Source organism: Armigeres subalbatus, chromosome 3 (genome assembly GCF_024139115.2).
Source record: "Armigeres subalbatus isolate Guangzhou_Male chromosome 3, GZ_Asu_2, whole genome shotgun sequence".
Lineage (NCBI taxonomy): Eukaryota > Metazoa > Arthropoda > Insecta > Diptera > Culicidae > Armigeres > Armigeres subalbatus.
Genome location: NC_085141.1, coordinates 203,676,794 through 203,691,368, shown reverse-complemented (window position 1 = coordinate 203,691,368; position 14,575 = coordinate 203,676,794).

Here is a 14,575-nt window from a genome sequence, read left to right as displayed (position 1 = left end):
ATATTGATTTGGAAAATGTATTGGAGGTAACCACTTTCCCTTCGATGGGACTCGAACCCATGACCCTACAGTACGCTAGATTGGTGCTTTTAACAAACTAAGCTACGAAGGACCTCCGTCAGCCTTCGCAACCTAGAGGCTACTGAACGAGCTCGAGATTCCCAAATTGGACGCATAGTCAAATCACTCGCAATCCATTTCTCAAGCCAATACTTCCACATGGGTATAGTACACGTCCACATTAGAGGAGCGTGAGTATTTAGAATGTTTGTCGACTATACACATACTTCATCAGCAACTGTACTGATCAAGTGAGGTTGTATAAGCTATTTGCCAGTCGGTCGTCAAGCTCAGACCCGACCGCATTGCGTAGGCAAGAGCAATGGATGGCTTGAGAAATGGATTGCGAGTGATTTGACTATGCGTCCAATTTGGGAATCTCGAGCTCGTTCAGTAGCCTCTAGGTTGCGAAGGCCGACGGAGGTCCTTCGTAGCTTAGTTGGTTAAAAGCACCAGTCTAGCGTACTGTAGGGTCATGGGTTCGAGTCCCATCGAAGGGAAAGTGGTTACCTCCAATACATTTTCCAAATCAATATCTTCCACATAACGTACATATTCACATATGAGTTGAGACATGTTTCATTGGTACGTCAAATAGTTGGTTTGGATTTTTGCAAATGGCGAAAAATAAACAATGGCGGAGATAGCTTTTGAAAGCTGCAATCTTCCGGGAATGGCAGTCAGAAGGTGCGTTTAGGGGAGTAGTTTGTTGAAAAAAATAATCAGAGCATTCGGTCATTTCCTATCTAAATTACAGCTTCCGTTTCAACTTACCCCGCATTTCAACTTGCCCCGGTGTACCTTATTAAGGTCTGAGGGAAGCTCTCTCGCGGTAGAGCGCTATTTTCGTACTAAAATGTCTATAACTCGGAATTGGGAACGAATTTCGCTTATCCCAACTGACAATCTTTTTGAAATTTATCAAGGAATGTTCCTACAAAATTTCATGGACCTACTATTTCCCAAATTTGAATTAAGCTCTAAATACTGAACTATTGTACAACTGAAATTTTCGCTTCTCAGTACCTCTCTCCGATGATTTGAGGCACAAAGGAACTGAATTTCGCAAAACCCAACTGACAAAAGTTTTGAATTTTTCCAACGATCATTTTGATGTAATAAAAAGTATATGTCACCGCAATAAATTTTGCAGGAAGCTCTTTTTACTTCAACCAAGTTTTTTAAATTCCATACAAAAGTTACCATTTCGGGAGAGCAGCCAACAGCATATTTTCTTGTGGCGCACGGCAGGAAAGGAGCGATGAGAGCGGTAGAAAGTCCGTCAACTTTGTATCTAGCGTGACACTAGAAAAAGCGTATTCCTATTTGTGAACACGAGGATACCAAATATATAAATTGAAATCAAATATAGGAATTTGATGAGATAAACAATCGAAAATAAATAAAACAAATAAGACAAATAGAACAAATAAGCAAAATAAAAGAAATAAGACAAATAAGACAAATAAAGCAAATAAGACAAATAGGACAAATAAGATAAAGAAGACAAATTCCTACGATTCCCTCCAGGTATTCCTCAAGAAGTTCCTCCAGAAGTTCCTCCGGAAGTTCCTCCAAGACTTCCTCCAGGAAATCCTCCAGAAGTTCCTCCAGGAATTCCTCCTGGATCTCCTTCAGGAATTATTCCGGAAGTTCCTCCAGTAATTCCTCCTGGAATTCCTCCGGAAGTTTCTACAAAAAATTCCTCCGAAAGTTCCTCCTGGAATTCCTCTGGAAGTTCCTCCAGTAATTCCTCCGAAAGTTCCTCCTGGAATTCCTTCGGAAGTTCCTCCAGAAATTCGGAAGTTCCTCCAGGAATTCCTTTAGAAGTTCTTCCAGGAATTTCTTCGGAAGTTCCTCCAGGAATTTCTTCGGAAGTTTCTCCAGGAATTTCTTCAGAAGTTCTCCCAGGAATTTCTCCGCAAGTTTATCCAGAAATTCTTTGGCAAGATCCTCCAGAAATTCTTTCGGAAGTTACTGCAGAAATTCCTTCGGAAGTTTATCCAGAAATTCCTTTGAGAGTTTCTCCCGGAATTCCTTCGGAAGTTTCTCCAGGAATTCCTTCAGAAGTTTTTCCAGGAATTCCTTCGGAAGTTTCTCCAGAAGTTCCTCCGCAAGTTTCTCCAGGAATTCCATCGGAAGATTCTCCAGGAATTCCTCCGGAAGTTATTCCAGGAATTCCTCCAAAAGTTCTTCCTGGAATTCCTCCAGAAGTTCCTCCAGTAGTTCTTCCGAAAGTTCCTCCTAGAATTCCATCGGAAGTTCTTCCAGGAATACCTTCGGAAGTTTCCAGGAATTCATTCAGAAGTTCTTCCAGGAATTTCTTCGGAAGTTTCTCCAGGAATTTCTCCGCAAGTTTATCCAGAAATTCTTTGGCAAGATCCTCCAGAAATTATTTCGGAAGCTACTGTAGAAATTCCTTCGGAATTCCTGCTGGAATTCCTTGGGAAGTTCCTCCAGGAATTCCTTCGGAAGTTTCTCCAGGAATTCCTTCAGAAGTTCATCCAGGAACTTCATCGGAAGTTTCTCCAGGAATTTCTCCGCAAGTTTATCCAGAAGTTCTTTGGCAAAATCTTCCAGAAATTCTTTCGGAAGTTACTGCAGAAATTCCTTCGGAAGTTCTTCCAGGAATTCCTTCAGAAGTTCCTCTAGAAATTCTTTCGGAAGATCCTCCAGAAATTCTTTTGTAAGTTACTGCAGAAATTCCTTCGGAAGATTATCCAGTAATTCCTTTGGGAGTTTCTCCCGGAATTCCTTCGGAAGTTTCTCCAGGAATTCATTCAGAAGTTTCCCCAGGAATTCCTTGGGAAGTTTCTCCAGAAATTCCTTCGGAAGTTTCTCCAGGAATTCCATCGGAAGATTCTCCAATAATTCCTCCGGAAGTTACTCCAGGAATTCCTCCGAAAGTCCCTCCAGGAATTCCTCCGGAAGTTTCTCCAGAAATTCCTCCGAAAGTTCCTCCTGGAATTACTTTGGCAGATCCTCAAGAAATTCGGAAGTTCCTCCAGGAATTCCATCGGAAGGTTCTCCAGGAATTTATTCGGAAGTTCCTCCAGGAATTCCGCCGGAAGTTCCTCTAGGAATTCTTTCGGAATTTTCTTCTAGGAATTCCTTTGGAAGTTCCTCCACAAATTCGAATGCAGGAATTCCTTCAGAAGTTTATCCAGAAATTCCTTTAGAAGTTTCTCCAGGAATACCTTCGGAAGTTCCTCGAAGAATTCCGTCGGAAGTTCCTCCAAGAATTTCTTCAGAAGTTCCGCCAGGAATTCCTTCGGAAGTTCCTCCTGGAATTCCTTCGGAAGTTACTCCAGGAATTCCTACGGAAATTCCTCTAGGAGTTCCTACGGGAGTTCCTACGGGAATTCTTCCGGAAGTTCTTTCGGGAATTCCTCCGGAAGTTCCTTCGGCAATTCCTCCGGAAGTTCCTTCGGGAATTCCTCCGGACGTTCCATCGGGAATTCCTCCGGACGTTACTTAGGGAATTCCTCCGGAAGTTCCTTCGGGAATTCCTCCGGAAGTTCCTTCGGGAATTCCTCCGGAAGTTCCTTCGGGAATTCCTCCGGAAGTTCCTTCGGGAATTCCTCCGGAAGTTCCTTCGGGAATTCCTCCGGAAGTTCCTTCGGGAATTCTTCCGGAAGTTCCTTCGGGAATTCTTCCGGAAGTTCCTTCGGGAATTCTTCCGGAAGTTCCTTCGGGAATTCCTCCGGAAGTTCCTTCGGGAATTCCTCCGGACGTTCCTTCGGCAGGGAATCAATTTTTTTGGAATGCGCCTGCGAAACAAGCGACAAAAGAGAACCAACGACAAAGCTTTGTTTTTGTCGGAGATAATAATGACAAAGATCCGAAAAATTTTGTCAGCAACAAAAAAGAAAACAATCTTGTTGCTAACTTTTCATCTCGTTATTTTGCATTATTTCTAGTGAAAACTTCGGTTTTATGCTATCATAGTTTCTGATTTTAAGGAAATATTCGAGAATCGAACAATGATTACAAAATTAGCAGCGTATTTTCCGAGATATCAGAGCAAGCAAGGCAACTGATTCTTGTCATATTGTGTTCGGGTTCTGATAAAGGTTTGTCGCTAGGTGCGTTTGTCAGTGACAAACTCTGTTGATGACAAAGAGTATATTGTTAGGCGTTGCTCGAATATTGATTCCCTGTCCTTCGGGAATTCCTCCGGAAATTCCTTCGGGAATTCCTCCGGAAGTTCCTTCGGGAATTCTTCCGGAAGTTCCTTCGGGAATTCTTCCGGAAGTTCCTTCGGCAATTCTTCCGGAAGTTCCTTCGGGAATTCTTCCGGAAGTTCCTTCGGGAATTCCTCTGGAAGTTCCTTCGGGAATTCCTCTGGAAGTTCCTCCGGAAATTCCTCTGGAAGTTCCTCCGGAAATTCCTCTGGAAGTTCCTCCGGAAATTCCTCCGGAAGTTCCTTCGGGAATTCCTCCGGAAGTTCTTCCGGGAATTCCTCTGGAAGTTCCTTCGGGAATTCCTCCGGAAGTTCCTTCGGGAATTCCTCCGGAAGTTCCTTCGGAAATTCCTCCTGAAGTTCCTTCGGAAATTCCTCCGGAAGTTCCTTCGGAAATTCCTCCGGAAGTTTAATCGGGAATTCCTCCGAGAGTTCCTTCGGGAATTCCTCCGGAAGTTCCTTTGGGAATTCCTCCGGAAGTTCTTTTGGGAATTCCTCCGGAAGTTCCTTCGGGAACTCCTCCGGAAGTTCCTTCGGGAATTTCTCCGGAAGTTCCTGGAGGAATTCCTCGGAAGTTCCTTCGGAGGAATTCGGAGGAACTTCCGGAGGAATTCGAGGAACTTCCGGAGGAATTCCCGGAGGAACTTCCGGAGGAATTCGGAGGAACTTCCGGAGGAATTCGGAGGAACTTCCGGAGGAATTGGAGGAACTTCCGGAGGAATTCCCGGAGGAACTTCCGGAGGAATTCCCGGAGGAACTTCCGGAGGAATTCCCGGAGGAACTTCCGGAGGAATTCCCGGAGGAACTTCCGGAGGAATTCCCGGAGGAACTTCCGGAGGAATTCCCGGAGGAACTTCCGGAGGAATTCCCGGACGAACTTCCGGAGGAATTCCCGGAGGAACTTCCGGAGGAATTCCCGGAGGAACTTCCGGAGGAATTCCCGGAGGAACTTCCGGAGGAACTTCTGGAGGAATTCCCGGAGGAACTTCCGGAGGAATTCCCGGAGGAACTTCCGGAGGAATTCCCGGAGGAACTTCCGGAGGAATTCCCGGAGGAACTTCCGGAGGAATTCCCGGAGGAACTTCCGGAGGAATTCCCGGAGGAACTTCCGGAGGAATTCCCGGAGGAACTTCCGGAGGAATTCCCGGAGGAACTTCCGGAGGAATTCCCGGAGGAACTTCCGGAGGAATTCCCGGAGGAACTTCCGGAGGAATTCCCGGAGGAACTTCCGTAGGATTTCCTGGAGGAACTTCCGGAGGAGTTCCTGTAGGATCTTGCGAAAGTATTCCTAGAGGAACTTCCGGAGGTATTCCTGGAGGAACTTCCTGAGGAATTTCTGGAGGAACTTCCGGAAGAATTCCGGGAAAAACTCCCAAAGGAATGTCTGGAGGAACTTCCGGAGGAATTCCGGGAGAAACTCCCAAAGGAATGTCTGGAGGAACTTCCGGTGGAATTCCTGGAGGAACTTCCGGTGGAATTCCTGGAGGAACTTCCGGTGGAATTCCTGGAGGAACTTCCGGAGGAATTCCTGGAGGAACTTCCGGAGGAATTCCTGGAGGAACTTCCGGAGGAATTCCTGGAGGAACTTCCGGAGGAATTCCTGGAGGAACTTCCGGAGGAATTCCTGGAGGAACTTCCGGAGGAATTCCTGGAGGAACTTCCGGAGGAATTCCTGGAGGAACTTCCGGAGGAATTCCTGGAGGAACTTCCGAAGGAATTCCTGGAGGAACTTCGTAAGGAATTCCTGGAGGAACTTCCGAAACAATTCCTGGAGGAACTTCCGAAGGAATTCCTGGAGGAACTTCCGAAGGAATTCCTGGAGAAACTTTTGCAAGAATTCCTGGAGGAAGTTCTGCAAGAATTCCTGGAGGAACTTCTGAAAGAATTCCTGGAGGAACTTCGGAAGGAATTCCTGGAGGAACTTCTGAAAGAATTCCTGGAGGAACTTCTGAAAGAATTCCTGGAGAAGCTTCTGAAAGAATTCCTGGAGGAACTTCTGAAAGAAATCGTGGAGGAACTTTCAAAGACAATTCCTGGAGGAACTTCTGAAGGAATTGCTGGAGGAACTTCCGAAGGAATTCCTGGATGAGCTTACTTTATGTTTCTCGTTAGTCTTTATTTGTCTTATTTGTCTTATTTGTCTTATTTGTCTTATTTGTCTTATTTGTCTTATTTGTCTTATTTGTCTTATTTGTCTAATTTGTCTTTTTTGTCTTTTTTGTCTTATTCGTCTTATTTGTCTTATTTGTCTTATTTGTCTTATTTGTCTTATTTGTCTTATTTGTCTTATTTGTCTTATTTGTCTTATTTGTCTTATTCGTCTTATTTGTCTTATTTGTCTTATTTGTCTTATTTGTCTTATTTGTCTTATTTGTCTTATTTGTCTTATTTGTCTTATTTGTCTTATTTGTCTTATTTGTCTTATTTGTCTTATTTGTCTATTTGTCTTATTTGTCTTATTTGTCTTATTTGTCTTATTTGTCTTATTTGTCTTATTTGTCTTATTTGTCTTATTTGTCTTATTTGTCTTATTTGTCTTATTTGTCTTATTTGTCTTATTTGTCTTATTTGTCTTATTTGTCTTATTTGTCTTATTTGTCTTATTTGTCTTTTTTGTCTCTTATTTGTCTTATTTGTCTTATTTGTCTTATTTGTCTTATTTGTCTTATTTGTCTTATTTGTCTTATTTGTCTTATTTGTCTTATTTGTCTTATTTGTCTTATTTGTCTTATTTGTCTTATTTGTCTTATTTGTCTTATTTGTCTTATTTGTCTTATTTGTCTTATTTGTCTTATTTGTCTTATTTGTCTTATTTGTCTTATTTGTCTTATTTGTCTTATTTGTCTTATTTGTCTTATTTGTCTTATTTGTCTTATTTGTCTTATTTGTCTTATTTGTCTTATTTGTCTTATTTGTCTTATTTGTCTTATTTGTCTTATTTGTCTTATTTGTCTTATTTGTCTTATTTGTCTTATTTGTCTTATTTGTCTTATTTGTCTTATTTGTCTTATTTGTCTTATTTGTCTTATTTGTCTTATTTGTCTTATTTGTCTTATTTGTCTTATTTGTCTTATTTGTCTTATTTGTCTTATTTGTCTTATTTGTCTTATTTGTCTTATTTGTCTTATTTGTCTTATTTGTCTTATTTGTCTTATTTGTCTTATTTGTCTTATTTGTCTTATTTGTCTTATTTGTCTTATTTGTCTTATTTTCCTTATTTGTCTTATTTGTCTTATTTGTCTTATTTGTCTTATTTGTCTTATTTGTCTTATTTGTCTTATTTGTCTTATTTGTCTTATTTGTCTTATTTGTCTTATTTGTCTTATTTGTCTTATTTGTCTTATTTGTCTTATTTGTCTTATTTGTCTTATTTGTCTTATTTGTCTTATTTGTCTTATTTGTCTTATTTGTCTTATTTGTCTTATTTGTCTTGTTGTCTTATTTGTCTTATTTGTCTTATTTGTCTTATTTGTCTTATTTGTCTTATTTGTCTTTATTTGTCTTATTTGTCTTATTTGTCTTATTTGTCTTATTTGTCTTATTTGTCTTATTTGTCTTATTTGTCTTATTTGTCTTATTTGTCTTATTTGTCTTATTTGTCTTATTTGTCTTATTTGTCTTATTTGTCTTATTGTCTTATTTGTCTTATTTGTCTTATTTGTCTTATTTGTCTTATTTGTCTTATTTGTCTTATTTGTCTTATTTGTCTTATTTGTCTTATTTGTCTTATTTGTCTTATTTGTCTTATTTGTCTTATTTGCTTCATTTGTCTTATTTGTCTTATTTGTCTTATTTGTCTTATTTGTCTTATTTGTCTTATTTGTCTTATTTGTCTTATTTGTCTTATTTGTCTTATTTGTCTTATTTGTCTTATTTGTCTTATTTGTCTTATTTGTCTTATTTGTCTTATTTGTCTTATTTGTCTTATTTGTCTTATTTGTCTTATTTGTCTTATTTGTCTTATTTGTCTTATTTGTCTTATTTGTCATATTTGTCTTATTTGTCTTATTGTCTTATTTGTCTTATTTGTCTTATTTGTCTTATTTGTCTTATTTGTCTTATTTGTCTTATTTGTCTTATTTGTCTTATTTGTCTTATTTGTCTTATTTGTCTTATTTGTCTTTATTTGTCTTATTTGTCTTATTTGTCTTTTTTGTCTTATTTGTCTTATTTGTCTTATTTGTCTTATTTGTCTTATTTGTCTTATTTGTCTTATTTGTCTTATTTGTCTTATTTGTCTTATTTGTCTTATTTGTCTTATTTGTCTTATTTGTCTTATTTGTCTTATTTGTCTTATTTGTCTTATTTGTCTTATTTGTCTTATTTGTCTTATTTGTCTTATTTGTCTTATTTGTCTTATTTGTCTTATTTGTCTTATTTGTCTTATTTGTCTTGTTTGTCTTATTTGTCTTATTTGTCTTATTTGGCTTATTTGTCTTATTTGTCTTATTTGGCTTTTTTGTCTTATTTGTTTATTTGTCTTATTTATTTGTTTTGTCTTATTTGTCTCATTTATCTCATTTGTCTTATTTGTCTTATTTGTCTTATTTGTCTCATTTCTCTTATTTGTCTTATTTGTCTTATTTGTCTAATTTGTCTAATTTGTCTTATTTGACTTATTTGTCTTATTTGTCTTATTTGTCTTATTTATTTTATTTATTTTATTTGTATTATTATCTTATTTGTCTTATTTGTCTTATTTGTCTTATTTGTCTTATTTGTCTTATTTGTCTTATTTGTCTTATTTGTCTTATTTGTCTTATTTGTCTTATTTGTCTTATTTGTCTTATTTATTTGTTTCTTATTTATTTATTTGTCTTATTTGTCTTATTTGTCTTGTTGTCTTATTTGTCTTATTTGTCTTATTTGTCTTATTTGTCTTATTTGTCTTATTTGTCTTATTTGTCTTATTTGTCTTATTTGTCTTATTTTGTCTTATTTGTCTTATTTGTCTTATTTGTCTCATTTGTCTTATTTGTCTTATTTGTCTTATTTGTCTTGTTTGTCTTATTTGTCTTATTTGTTTTATTTGTCTTGTTGTCTATTTGTCTTATTTGTCTTATTTGTCTTATTTGTCTTATTTGTCTTATTTGTCTTATTTGTCTTATTTGTCTTATTTGTCTTATTTGTCTTATTTGTCTTATTTGTCTTATTTGTCTTATTTGTCTTATTTTTTAATTTGTCTTATTTGTCTTGTTGTCTTATTTGTCTTATTTGTCTTTATTTGTCTTATTTGTCTTATTTGTCTTATTTGTCTTATTTGTCTTATTTGTCTTTATTTGTCTTATTTGTCATATTTGTCTTATTTGTCTTATTTGTCTTATTTGTCTTAGTTGTCTTATTTGTCTTATTTTTCTTATTTGTCTTATTTGTCTTATTTGGCTTATTTGTCTTATTTGTCTTATTTGTCTTATTTGTCTTATTTGTCTTATTTGTCTTATTTGTCTTATTTGTCTTATTTGTCTTGTTGTCTTGTTGTCTTATTTGTCTCATTTGTCTTATTTGTCTTATTTGTCTTATTTGTCTTATTTGTCTTATTTGTCTTATTTGTCTTATTTGTCTTATTTGTCTTATTTGTCGTATTTGTCTTATTTGTCTTATTTGTCATATTTGTCTCATTTGTCTTATTTGTCTTATTTGTCTTATTTGTCTTATTTGTCTTATTTGTCTTATTTGTCTTATTTGTCTTATTTGTCTTATTTGTTTTAATTGTCTTATTTGTCTTATTTGTCTTATTTGTCTTATTCGTCTTATTTATCTTATTTGTCTTATTTGTTTTAATTGTCTTATTTGTCTTATTTGTCTTATTTGTCTTATTTGTCTTATTTGTCTTATTTGTCTTATTTGTCTTATTTGTCTTATTTGTCTTATTTGTCTTATTTGTCTTATTTGTCTTATTTGTCTTATTTGTCTTATTTGTCTTAGTTGTCTTATTTGTCTTATTTTTCTTATTTGTCTTATTTGTCTTATTTGGCTTATTTGTCTTATTCGTCTTATTTGTCTTATTTGTCTTATTTGTCTTATTTGTCTTATTTGTCTTATTTGTCTTATTTGTCTTATTTGTCTTATTTGTCTTATTTGTCTTATTTGTCTTATTTGTCTTATTTGTCTTATTTGTCTTATTTGTCTTAGTTGTCTTATTTGTCTTATTTGTCTTATTTGTCTTATTTGTCTTATTTGTCTTATTTATCTTGTCTTTATTTGTCTTATTTGTCTTATTTGTCGTATTTGTCTTATTTGTTTTATTTGTCTTATCTGTCTTATTTGTCTTATTTGTCTTATTTGTCTTGTTGTCTTATTTGTCTTATTTGTCTTATATGTCTTATTTGTCTTAATTGTATTATTTTTGTTATTTGTCTTATTTGTCCATTTGTCTTATTTGTCTTATTTGTCTTATTTGTCTTATTTGTCTTATTTGTCTTATTTGTCTTATTTGTCTTATTTGTCTTATTTGTCTTATTTGTCTTATTTGTCATATTTGTCTTATTTGTCTCATTTTGTCTTGTTGTCTTATTTGTCTTATTTGTCTTTATTTGTCTTATTTGTCTTATTTGTCTTATTTGTCTTATTTGTCTTATTTGTCTTATTGTCTTATTTGTCTGTTGTCTTATTTGTCTTTATTTGTCTTATTTGTCTTATTTGTCTTATTTGTCTTTATTTGTCTTATTTGTCTTATTTGTCTTATTTGTCTTATTTGTCTTATTTGTCTTATTTGTCTTATTTGTCTTATTTGTCTTATTTGTCTTATTTGTCTTATTTGTCTTATTTGTCTTATTTGTCTTATTTGTCTTATTTGTCTTTATTTGTCTTATTTGTCTTATTTGTCTTATTTGTCTTATTTGTCTTATTTGTCTTATTTGTCTTATTTGTCTTATTTGTCTTTATTTGTCTTATTTGTCTTATTTGTCTTATTTGTCTTTATTTGTCTTATTTGTCTTATTTGTCTTATTTGTCTTATTTGTCTTATTTGTCTTATTTGTCTTATTTGTCTTATTTGTCTTATTTGTCTTATTTGTCTTATTTGTCTTATTTGTCTTATTTGTCTTATTTGTCTTATTTGTCTTATTTGTCTTATTTGTCTTATTTGTCTTATTTGTCTTATTTGTCTTATTTGTCTTATTTGTCTTATTTGTCTTATTTGTCTTATTTGTCTTTATTTGTCTTATTTGTCTTATTTGTCTTATTTGTCTTATTTGTCTTTATTTGTCTTATTTGTCTTATTAGTCTTATTTGTCTTATTTGTCCTATTTGTCTTATTTGTCTTCTTTGTCTTATTTGTCTTATTTGTCTTATTTGTCTTATTTGTCTTATTTGTCTTATTTGTCTTATTTGTCTCATTTGTCTTATTTGTCTTATTTGTCTTATTTGTCTTATTTGTCTTATTTGTCTTATTTGTCTTATTTGTCTTATTTGTCTTATTTGTCTTATTTGTCTTTTTTTGTCTTTTTTGTCTTTTTTGTCTTTTTTGTCTTTTTTGTCTTTTTTGTACTTTTTGTCTTTTTTGTCTTATTAGTCTAATTTGTCTTATTTGTCTTATTTGTCTTATTTGTCTTATTTGTCTTATTTGTCTTATTTGTCTTATTTGTCTTATTTGTCTTATTTGTCTTATTTGTCTTATTTGTCTTATTTGTCTTATTTGTCTTATTTGTCTTATTTGTCTTATTTGTCTTATTTGTCTTATTTGTCTTATTTGTCTTATTTGTCTTATTTGTCTTATTTGTCTTATTTGTCTTATTTGTCTTGTCTTATTTGTCTTATTTGTCTTATTTGTCTTATTTGTCTTATTTGTCTTATTTGTCTTATTTGTCTTATTTGTCTTATTTGTCTTATTTGTCTTATTTGTCTTATTTGTCTTATTTACACCAGCACCACTGTTATCACCCAAATACTTTTCAAAGCTTGTGTGGAAACCTAGTACACAAACCCCCTCACGATATTTTCTAATGTTGTTCTAGAAACGGCTCATGTTTTCATTTTCCAAAACCAGCTGGAGTTTGTTTATTTTGATTTCCTCATTGCGTGATTGGTCGGCGCTGCTGCTGTTCTCTCGCCGAACCACTGCATGAGTGATAAATGTCTTCCCCATTGTTGCCAATTCCTTTTGTTCTCCGTTTACGGCAAATTCTCAAGCAATTGTAAACTGCATAATGATGAAATAATTTTGGCGACACTGACAGCGTCATTCTGGCGGGCTGAATTGGGCAATTTTCTCTCTCAGAGAATGCTACCACGTGCTTTTTTAACGGAAAACCCTTCCCTGAGACCTTAAGAAAACATTTTCAGTGACGCCACTGGTATGCGGGAACCGTAATCGCTGCCATTTTTGCAATTTTGAAACATAAATGCTCCATATCTATCCTTTATTATACCTGGCCAGCATGCTCTTTTAGTGAACAAATTATCTCCTCTTCCTGCCTTATTGCGGACAGATGTTCTCTCACGAGACGCTTTATACAGGATAAACGAGTTTATTTAAAGAAAAAATTATCTCTTCCATTTGCATTACACCGGCAGGCGTCACCATTTAAAAAAGGCATTGTCTCATTCTTTCACTTTATTCTAGACAAACGAGCTCATTTGAAGAAGGGATTATCTATCCTATTTGTCTTATACCGGGCAATATATATATGTACATGTGAGTAAGGCATTATCACTTCCTTTCCCCTAACACCGGGCGATGCTATCACCTAAAGAAAGCATTATCTCCTACAACCGTCGTCTAATACCGGGCAGACCCGTTCATTTTAAGAGGACATTATTTTAGTGTATAAGATAAAGCTTTGTAAACTTGATCTTATACACTACAATTATCTTTTCCCTTTGCTTAAAACCGGGCAAATGCGTTCATCATACCGAGCAAACTTATTCTTTAAAGAAAGGCTTATTTTCGATTGTACGACAATTCCCCGAAAACCAATTCCCCGAATGCAATTTCCCCGAATGTAAATTCCCCGAATGTAACAATTCCCCGAATGCAATTTCCCGGAATGTAACAATTCCCCGAATGTAACATTTCCCCGAATGGAACAATTCCCCGAAAACATAGTACCTCTTACAAACACATTACCAGCGCAATATCCTTTGGTGAATATGGATGTGGCCAGGAGTAGTAATCCTCGCTTTCGTGATTTTTATCCTAGATTGAAATCAAGGATCACACCTTCCTTGATTTCTGATAGCAATTTGAATAAGGATTACAAAAGAAAAACATAAGTATCACTAGTGTCCAATCTACAAAGTACACCGTAACTATGCTACACTTATCAGCTCAATATCCTTTGGTAGTATTAGATATTTTTGATCCTCTAAAATCTGTTTTTAAATTATAAAAATATCAGGGTAGTATGATTTCCAAGGTGCTTTTTAATCTATAATAGAACAACGGCTTCGTGTTTTTTAAAGCAGTATCGCAAACGGCAATTCCGATTGAAAGCGTTTTTGGTAAATTTTTTTTTATCTTCGAAATTAAACTCCTGTCCTGTAAATACCTTATTAAGAAGTTTGAGGCAATGGTTGATGTGAATCCTTTTAAACAAAAATATTGCATTTGCCCGGACTAAGACAATGGTGAATGTGATTCCTTCTTTAAAAATAATGCATTTGCTCGGACTAATACAATGGTAAATGCGTTGCTTCTGTAGGGAGTGTTTCCCCAGATTATTATTGTTATTGCCTGATTTTCTAAAAATTGCACGCGGCGAACCCTTCATGAAAGGTACCGCCGCGCTTTCTGCACCCCGTTTACTTGTTTCATATGGGTGAATAGCATTGCGGTGTATCGTTTGGCGCGGCCGTACCTTTCGACAGTCATTCGCCGCGTGAAGTTTTGAGCAAGTACCCATTTGGGAACACTACAAACGCCGCGCAGTGTATCATATCCAGAAAATCTGACAATATTATTCTATTTTTAATAACACGTATCTGCCCGAAATAAGATAATATGGATGTAATCCATTCTTTAAAAGAAATCATTTCCACGAAGTAAGGCAATGGTAGATGTGGTCCCTTCTACAGAAATAGGCGTCGAAATAATGCAAATATGAATGAATTGAGAATGATAATAAGAATTAATGTGCTCTCTCATTTCGATATCAATTTGGCCAGAATAAGGAAAAAAATATAAGCAATATATATTGAATGTAAAATATTTTATCGAAAAACAATTTGCCGAATTCATTTTCTTAGAATAGCATTAGACTTTTTTTTGAGATTGTTCTTAAAATTGGCTTTTTCTTGGATAAGTGTGGCATAGCAGCAGTTTTGAAACATATAATTTCTCCATATCAATCCTTTATTATATCCGGCAAGCGCGCTCCTATAGTGAAAGAATTA